Raw genomic sequence first — 9,866 nt, 5'->3', positions numbered from 1 at the left:
CAGAGATCGCCGCAGCTCCGCTGTCTTTTGCCGCTTCTCTTGACTCGCAATCCCGTTGAGGAACATACGCGTATAACATGAAATCTATCGCCTTCGCGAGGCAAATATGAAATATGCAAGTTGAACGTTGACTAAGGGACTACACACATTTAGAGAGCGTGCCGTAAACACATGGTAAGCAATGGAACCATTCAGACAGAGCGTGCGATGAGCCGGCGACCATCAAAGGCTTTTGCGCCTGCTCGCGCGAGCAAATCGCTATGTATGTGGAGTCCCTAATAGGCATCAACGCATCGACTACAATACACGCCACTTTGTCAAACTTTGCTCACTGCAAACGCCGCCGCTGCTATAGTCGTCGGCGCGCTCAGACTTTAAAATTCAAAGGCGGACAGCCGCCGGTCGCAGCGTCGCCGGCTGCTGCACGTCTCCTCAACGCCGCCTTTGAGTTTGGCCGCCCACGTGCGGGGCACGTTTTGCCCGTCGCCAGGATCGGCCCTGGGGAGCGTATGAGTTGCACTTAGTGGGAATTCCACGGTTTGCAGCCCGAATGGGGCTCAACGGCTTACCCACGCCGGGTAGACACACGGTCAATGTCATGCATAATTATTTATTGAATGCTAAACACTTCTGGAAAGACACCGTTGTCTAAAAGGGAGGGTTTGAGGATACAACAGAAAGTGAATGAAAAGATGGAACTGTAGACTTTTCATTGCTCTGTGCGGTTTCGGCTGCCTTTCTATATATAATCCACCAAGACACCTGACCACGGTAGTAGCGAGGTGGGAGGGGGGTGTGAACAAAGTGCAGGAGCATCTAAGAAGACGCATGTTTGTCGCGGATGCGAATTGCTGTATGTAGCGTATAAAACAGTTTGCCATGGAGCACGTGGTGGAGCGTCGTAACGAAAACTTAGTTTTAAAGACTGCTCACTTCATTGTGTTTTAACCTCAGTTGTAAAGGATTGTTTTAAGGATCCCATGGGATACCCCTCGCAAACCGTTTGACACGCTGCACCATAGAGTCCGGACGTATTCATGTAATCAGCGTATTGTTGAGCAGACTGTATAATAATGCCTCTGTGACTAAGAACAACGGACACCACGTCACCGAAGTTATCCCAATTTTGGCAAACAAAGCTAAGAGCCATGTCACGAAGTTTGAGAGCAACAGTTTCGTCAATGACATTTCTTCAAAAAAACCCGACTGACAGAAACAAACAATTACCTGAAGCAGGAATTTCCGTAACATTGAAAGAATTGTTGTTTCCATGAAATACATTTGAAGCGGCAGCCATGGAGGGCAAAAGATTAGTCAACGTGGCTCACAGCTGGGTTTGGACGGAGCACAGACCAATGCGAGTGAGTATGTGTTTGATGAGCTGTTTGATTTGGCGGGCAGTGGTCTGAGGTGCGTTCCTGAGCACGTGGGAGGAGGGGTAGAGTTTCTGGGCGGGGCTTCGTTGTTCCTTTCGCATGGTTTTTCATGGTGTCGAAACCAAAAAGAATAATGAAAAGTCAACGTGGCTTAGACGTGCATGTGGACTCCTAGCAAAGACGAAAGAGGCTAACTGGGTGGTCGGTGAGTTTTTGCGTCCGGGCACATGGGCAGGCAGTGTGAATGCCTAGAGAGCGAGGGGCGGGGCGGTGAAAAGGAGTGTTGGTGGGTAGGAAAACGTCTTCCGTGTTCCTGCAGGAGCATCTAAGAAGACGCATGTTTGTCGCGGATGCGAATCTGTATGTAGTGTGTAAAACAGTTTGCTATGGTGCAAGCGGTCATGCGTTGTAACCGAAAAATCGGTTTTTAAAGACTGCTTACTTCATTGTGTTTTAACCTCAGTTGTAAAGGATTGTTTTAAAGATCCCCTGAGATACCCCTCACCTGCTGCATATGGTGATTCACCTCCGCGAGAAACTCGCCTCTATGAACAGTCAACGTAGCTCGGAGGTGCATGACATTAACCTGCCCTGCACCGCATGTGGCCTCCTCGACAGACGAATATAAATGACGCCACTTTTTCTGTGTCCTCGCGTCCAACTTGGTGGGCGTGGCCCTGCGAGTTGTCGCCATATCCAATGGAGTTGGTGGGCGTGGCTCCTTCCTTCGTGCGCCGTAGGTGTCTCACTTGTCGGCGGCTTAGTGAATCCACGCCCCTTCCGGCGTGCTTTTCATGGTTGTCTTGCCTTAGTGAATTATATATATAGATATTTTGTAAGTAGTTACTGATTATCTTGCTTTTTAAGCCACACCATATTAAGGCTGTGTTAGCCATTTACCTTAGCTATTCTCTCAACACTATAAACAGCACAATTTACTTCTACACAACAAAATTTTAAAATAAAAGAAAACTTTATTTGGTAATAAGCTGCTAAGACAGTTTAAATATTACCTCAAGGATTATATATACAACATGTGTGGAGACCACACAATAAAAATGAGCCATTTAAAATAAAAAAAGTATTTTCCTTTGATTTCATGTAATCTGCAGGAAAGCATCAGCCTTTGAGGAGTGCTTCAGATTGGGCTACAACACTTTTCTGGTACTTGTATGGTTTTCCAATAACAAGAAAACACTTCAGATGTAAGGAGTTTTCTTTTCCATTATAAATGGATTTTCACAGTGCCATAATGTAGTGATTCCACAGTTGCAACATTTTACATTTTTCCTTTTAGAAATCCCACTTATACATATAGCATGCAAGCAAAAATCAAGAGTGTACACTTACCATTTTATGTCATTGCAATGACAGAAAGAGAAGAGGAATTTTTTATTACTATACCATCTCAGAAGTTGTGAGACAAAAACTGTAATCTACTGTAAAGCCAAATATTAAAGAGGTAAGGAAACATTAAGAGCACTATCTAGTCAGATAAAATAATGTGAAATCTAATAACAACATTTATAGCTATAGCAAATTTTCCTACACAGGATGTAGCTCAAAGTGCTTTACAAGATGTTAAATAAATAGTTGCAAGAAAAGAAAAACAAATTAAAATTAGGTAAGAAAAATAAATAACAAGAAATAAATCAATAAGACCTGCAGTGGGTTAGCACCCTGCCTGGGATTGGTTCCTGCCTTGTGCCCTTTGTTGGCTGGGATTGGCACCAGCAGACCCCTGTGACCCTGTGTTCAGATTCAGTGGGTTGGAAAATGGATGGATGGAAATGAATACAGACTTTCGTAAAATAGATATTTAAATAGTAGAAAAGTAGAGTGTTTATTTATAATATCATTTTCTAAGTCTCTAAAAATGACTCTGATGATAAGGGCAAATGGCTGGGGAGGATAGAAAAAAGAAAAGAATAGCTGGGCGCATATTGTCAATATCTGGGTGGCATCCTGTGTTCATTGAATCTAACACATCCTTGAACTTAACTAAAGCATTTTGAAAGCCCAGGTATACCCACCTCATCACTAGATAGCTTTTCCATAAGAAAATGAAGCTCCGGACAAGGATCATGAATCAGAATAAAACTATACAACTTCCCTTAATCTGCTGGATGTTTTTGGGTAGAGACACCCAATTATTTTTCATGGTGGAAATGGACACAAATACCCTACAATATTATAATTTTAAGGGTAGTAATATACTGGGCTTAGCACTATATACATGAAGATGTATGCAGTTGATAAAGATCTCAAATTTAACCATCTGAAGAAGCAAAGTGTTCAATTTACCCATCCATCCATCCATTATCCAACCCGCTATATCCTAACTACAGGGTCACGGGGGTCTGCTGGAGCCAATCCCAGCCAACACAGGGCGCAAGGCAGGAAATAAACCCCAGGCAGGGCGCCAGACACTAGGGTCAATTTAGGATCGCCAATGCACCTAACCTGCATGTCTTTGGACTGTGGCAGTAAACCGGAGTACCCGGAGGAAACCCATGCAGACACGGAGAGAACATGCAAACTCCACGCAGGGAGGACCCGGGAAGCAAACCCAGGTCTCCTAACTGCGAGGCAGCAGCGCTACCCACTGCGCCACTGTGCCGCCCTGTTTAATTTATATCTTACAATAATAATTGGTATTTCATATTCTAGGTCCAGTATAAGGGGACAGGAAGATAGGCAGGACTGTAAGTCATGGATTCTTTGACTGCACAGGTGAGCCAAGTCTGCACCATATGCTATTGTGAAGTACTGAATTGCTTCTTCAGCTGCTAACCATACACATAAGGGATCTTTGGCAGAGATGAAATTAAAAGTTATAAATTCTGAAAAAGGTCTCCAGCGGCAGGCTCCCTCTGTGGCTACTTCAGCAACAGGACCCTGTGATAACATTCAGGGTCCTGTGGCTGGAGGTGGAAGTGATGTAGGTTTGGAAGGTCTGCCTTCAGTTAGAAATATAAGTGACATTGTTGTACAATACCCTTAAACTGCATTCATTCTTTGTTATGAGCTTACTTTGCCTGGTCTTTTTCAAAATTCACATTTTATTAGATTTAGATACAGTATTTGCTAATCTTTTGTAGAAAGCGTCTCACCAAAATATTCATTCACCAAGCTTAATAAAATAAGTTTTAAACTATAACAGTGTCTGAATGAACTCTTATAGTATGTGTATTAAATGGTGGCATTGAATCCCAAAAATTATCACAATATATTTAACGTAAGAGTAATAAGCATGTACTCCAGCCAGTCTTTTTTGTTATTAGGTATCATTACAGCATTTGCCGATCTTTTGTAGATGACTTGTTACCATATTAAGTTGCCAAAGTATAACATCGTATGAAGGAAATATTATAATATATGTGAAAAACTGGGGTGGCCTGGTGGCACAGTAGTAGCGCTGATGCCTCATAACAAGGAGACTGGAGTTTAAGTCCCTGCTACTCCCTGCATGAAGTGTGTGCTATGGATGGGTTTCCCCTGGGTGGTCCAGTTTGCTTCCGTAGTCCAAAAACATGCAAATTAGGTGGGTTAACCATGCTAAATTAGCCCTAATGTATGTGTATGTGTGTGTTTTCAGACTTTTGATGGCCTTGCTAACTGAAACAGGCACCAGCTTCTTCACTGTGCACCTGCTCTAGATAGGTGGGTTGAGAAAACTGATGGATGGATGTGTTTAATGGTGGCATTGCATTAGAGAAATGATCTAATATATTTAACATAAGAGTAATACATGTACATACCAGACATTTTTCTTCTGTTATTATGTTTCATTGCAGCCTGTGCTGGTTGTTTGTAGATTATGTGTTACAACACCTAACAATCACAGAACAGTAAATTGTGACATTTTCTCACCAAAATATTTAACCTAAGAATACCATAAAATATTGGCTGATTAAACCACATGTAGTATTAACACATGTCAAGGAGGTTTTTGCAAGATCATGTTCTGGATTTTGATATCTTGATTGCTTTGCACATTGAGCATGTTAACCTGATCATTATATTTTCCATTTTTTACATTATACTAAAAAAGAATGGCATAAACGCTTTTTACAAAGAATGCAGCAACAAAATATAATAACAAATAATGAATGGCATTTGAGGTTGCATATTAATTGCATTTATGTTAAATTAACTGTGATTATTTTCCTGGAAAGGATGCCACAGTTTAATACAAATTGTATATAATAGTGTTGTCAGACTATATAACAGTTTAAAACCTACCTCCTTAAATTAGTGAATTAATATTTAGGTGGCACACATTCTACAAAATATTAGCCAGCAAAACCTTAAAAACAAAGAAGGAATGGTGTTTGATAGGTTTAGACATGAATGTCACTTCCAGTTTGACCAGGAGGCAGGCCTTCCAAACTGGCATCACTTCCACCTCCAGCCACAAGCCCTTGAATGACATCACAGGATCCTGAGGCTGGAGCAGTCACACAGGGATCTGTCACTGATGGTCTTCAGACAGACTCTGTTGTAAATTTCTCTGAAATACTTGAGTGCTTCGCACAGAATTCTGAATCAGAGAACAGAGATGTGTTAAACTAACAATCACAGTGCACATGACAGGAGCTGCAAAAGGTGTAATTGAGATGAAGCAGCTCAGTGATCTGGAGGTGAAGTGAGATCTACACTTGAGTTTAATAAGAAAAATAATTGTGATCGCAAGGTAAATAGGTAGTCCATTCTCAAATATGATTTAAAACAAGGAACGAAGAATAAAAAAGGCTTGGTGGGGAAGTTAAACAGATGAAAAGTGTTAAACAAATTCAGGTCAGTAACAAATTCACATAGTGAAAAAGTTGAGCATCAGATATTCTTTCAGAGCAGATCTAGGAGCACTCAAAAATGTATTCATGGCCATCCCCAGAATTAGCGTGTGGTTTTTCAGCTATAAGATTTGGTTGCCTTCAAATGGAAGGAAGAAGGAGTGATATGAAGTCAGACAGAACACGGAGCAATGTGCAATATTTCTTTGTCCAAGCTCCATTAGTTTGTTGCAAAATCTCCAATGCATGCCTGAAGTTACACCCCAAACTTTGGCTTGTAAACTACATTGAAGCAAAAATCATTATGCCACGTTTCCTTGAAATAGTTCAAGCAGAGTCTGCAAACAAATAATGCCTATTGCAAAGCCTATTTATCATTTTAGGCCAAAGCATTGTTTCATGTAGAAAAACAACACCGACCTTCTTATGCACTACGTAATCAAAGACATCGGTCGTCCTGATGCTCGCTCCCAGGCCCCACACATTCCTGGAAGCAACTGTTAAATTAAACATTGGGATACAAAATAATAAAGATAAAAATGTGTCAATTATTGGTTCCGAGTTCACCCCATCCAACATGCATAAACCATTAAAGGCTTGTCATCTCACAACCCCTTCTGAAAACCAACAAATTGTAATCCAGCAGACTCCCCTCTCTCACTCCTCATAACCCTTCCCAGCATCACACAAATCCTCAGGTGGACAAGTGACAATTAAACAGTAATACCCAAGAGCCTCAAGCCTTTCCCACCACTAGGCCTCCCCCATGATGGAATAAAAATGTGACACATTAAGGCAAAAAAAAAATTGGGTATGAGAACACTGGAAAATTAAGAGGAAAAAATCTGTTAGTTAGGATAGTGACATAGTGAGGGCAACAGCAGGCAAAACAATTCAAACAAAGCCCAACATTTCTCACATCCAACCGATCCTCATGGTAAGAAATAAACTGTATACTATCAATTAACAGCATATTTCACTGTTAAAAACCACACATACCAATGGTGTACAATTCGCACAAACAATAGAGACAAACAGAAACAGAAAGTACAGTTAAAGTTCTTTGTGCAGATCCTTGTGTTAACCCTACAGCCTCTAATGAGCAGATTCTGAATGAGAAAACAGCATCTCTTTATCTAGAGGATCAACCAGACTGCTTCAAAGGCTCTGCTTCAGAGATGCTGGGTACCTGCTTATTTCACACTCTTGATGAATGACTGACCTTGTGGACAATCTCTGAAGTCTTATGAATGGACGTAGCCAGTGCTTGATATCTGCCAGTATATCCTAAACCTTTGATGACATGTAAGCCCTTTTAGCCTCTGAACTGGAGCTACTTAAAACTGGAAACCTTTGGAATAAAAAGTATTTACACCATCTCTCCTTCTCTGAGTTTTCAGGAAGTCACATAATGTGTGTGTTCTTACACCATCTATGGCCTTCTTGATCTGCAAGTTTCAGTTTAAGTGTAGCAACGTTTTTGCACAGGGCACCAATGTCATCACTATGCCAGAAAATAATGGGCCATAGGAAGTGTTTCTCATTTTTGATTTGTGTTTACTCTGAGTTCAGCTTTTAAACCAGAAAGTGAGCCTGAATGTGGTTTTTTGAGATAGTACCCATATAAAGATTTTTCATCATTTCCCAGGAAGAAGATTTAGATCTATTAAGATCGGTCTTAAGAAGACTTAAGAGCCTTCCTCATCAAATCAAAGGGTTCTGATTGAGTTCTACATGCAAAATGTAATATTTCAAGCCTTAGTCCAATAAATAAGTTCTTCAAATACTTCAAAAGGTTAGGCTGTGTCATTGTTCAAGGCTAAGACACCAGTCATGATGACATGTTTATGTAAATACGGGGCGACCTTGTTTACTCAAAATAGTTAATCTGCTCAAATTAAAAAGGAAAATACTGTATAGTCGTAGGCTGTATCTTAAAGGTTCTGGAGAGTGCAGGGGCTTCATGCTCAGAGCTCCATAGCAAGGGTGACTCATCTCCTGAATGAGATGCCTGCTTCCAGGAGCACTCCACATTTATAGCTCATGAACCAGAAGGGGTGAGGTTGGTTTCCCTCAATGGGCATCTTCTCAGAGCTATGGGTAATAAAAGTGAGAACAGTCAGCAGTCATAAACCCACATCAGTCCCGAGGTGGTAGTGCTTACCTCTGACTAGCCCAGAAGGTGAACCCATAATGCCCATGTGTGACGGTAGCAATAAGGGGTCTATTAGTAAATCGACTTCAAAAGTGTGGTAAGGACTGAGCACCAGTACTTAGCCACCATTGCTGTCAAGGTGCAGCATGATTCGGTGTGGCAGTTCCTTTATATTGCTCTCCAATGGTTAACAATTTTCTTTTTTCTTTGGACTGTATTTATTTGGAGAAGGTACAATAATGCAGTTGTTAGCTTCCTGGCCCTGTCAAAGTTGATGTGCAGTTTTCAACTTTTTGTTTTGTCCATAATGGCTTTCTCAGAACATTTGAGCTACATCCTTCATCCCAAAATCATAGGTGACTATATATTTTTTTTCAAATTATAAGTAAACATCATTGTCTGTGTGAATTTGTTATGTGATTGAATTATGTCCAATATGGGTCCAGCCCCAGCTTTGTGCCCAGTGTATGTGGAAAAGTCCCTAGATCCTAGTAACATCAGTACTAGGCAATACGTTTAAAAAGAGCTGGTAAATTGTAGGAGAAAACAAACAATAAAGCAGCAACTAAGGAATGTGTCAATGGTGGTCGGTGAATTTAGTTATTTTTAGTATAAGACCTTTTAATAAAGAAGGCCACCTTGGCTATTTGGAGAAGGCTTTGGTCTCCTCTTTCTATTCACACACACACACACACACACCACCCACACATTTCTACAATTTAGTGTAAAAGGTGCATTGAGACTGGTTGGGCATGTAGACTGGAATAGTCTATATGTATTTTGTGGACTTGGAAAAGGCATTTGACCGCGTCCCTCGAGGAATCCTGTGTGTGGGGATTTGCTCCGGGAGTATGGGGTACCAGACCCCCTGATAAGGGCTGTCCGGTCCCTGTACAACTGGTGTCAGAGTTTGGTCCGCATTGCCGGTAGTAAGTCAAACCCATTTCCGGACTGCCCTTTGTCACCGATTATGTTCATAACTTTTATGGACAGAATTTCTAGGCACAGCCAGGGCGTTGAGGGGGTCACTGCTTTTTGCAGATGTTGTTGTCCTGTTTGCTTCATCAGGCTGTGATCTTCAGCTCTCTCTGGATGAGTTCGCAGCCAAGTGTGAAACGGCTGGGATGGGAATCAGCACCTTCAAATCCTAGACCATGGTCCTCACCTGGAAAAGTGTGGAGTGCCCTCTCAGGGTTGGGAGCGAGATCCTGCCCCAAGTGGAGAAGGTCAAGTATCTCAGGGTTTTGTTCACGAGTTAGGGAAGAACGGAGTGAAAGATCGACAGGTGGATTGGTGTGGCATCTGCAGTGATGCAGGCTCTGCATCGGTCTGTCATGGTGAAAAGGGAGCTGAGCCATAAAGCAAAGCTCTCAATTTACCGGTCGATCTACATTTCTACCCTCATCTATGGTAATGAGCTGTGGGTAGTGACAAAAAAGAATGAGATAGCGAATACAAGCGGCTGAAATGAGTTTCATCCACAGGGTGTCTGAGCTTTCCCATTAAGATCATCCGGGAGGAGCTCAGAGTAGAGTCACT

General features: G+C 41.7%; 1 protein-coding gene across 1 annotated transcript in view; it reads left to right on the top strand.

Moving 5' to 3' along the window:
• Nucleotides 1-4,065: 4,065 nt before the first annotated feature.
• LOC120537204 overlaps nt 4,066-9,866 on the top strand; it is a 54,184-nt gene continuing 48,383 nt past the window's right edge. The window contains exon 1 of the mRNA XM_039765963.1: nt 4,066-4,109. The gene's annotated coding sequence lies outside the window, so the exon portion shown is untranslated. The remainder of the gene's footprint in view (nt 4,110-9,866) is intronic.

The sequence above is a fragment of the Polypterus senegalus genome, chromosome 10 (assembly GCF_016835505.1).
Source record: "Polypterus senegalus isolate Bchr_013 chromosome 10, ASM1683550v1, whole genome shotgun sequence".
NCBI lineage: Eukaryota > Metazoa > Chordata > Cladistia > Polypteriformes > Polypteridae > Polypterus > Polypterus senegalus.
Note: the sequence above shows the minus strand (reverse complement) of the source record. Positions and strands in the feature narration are given on the sequence as shown.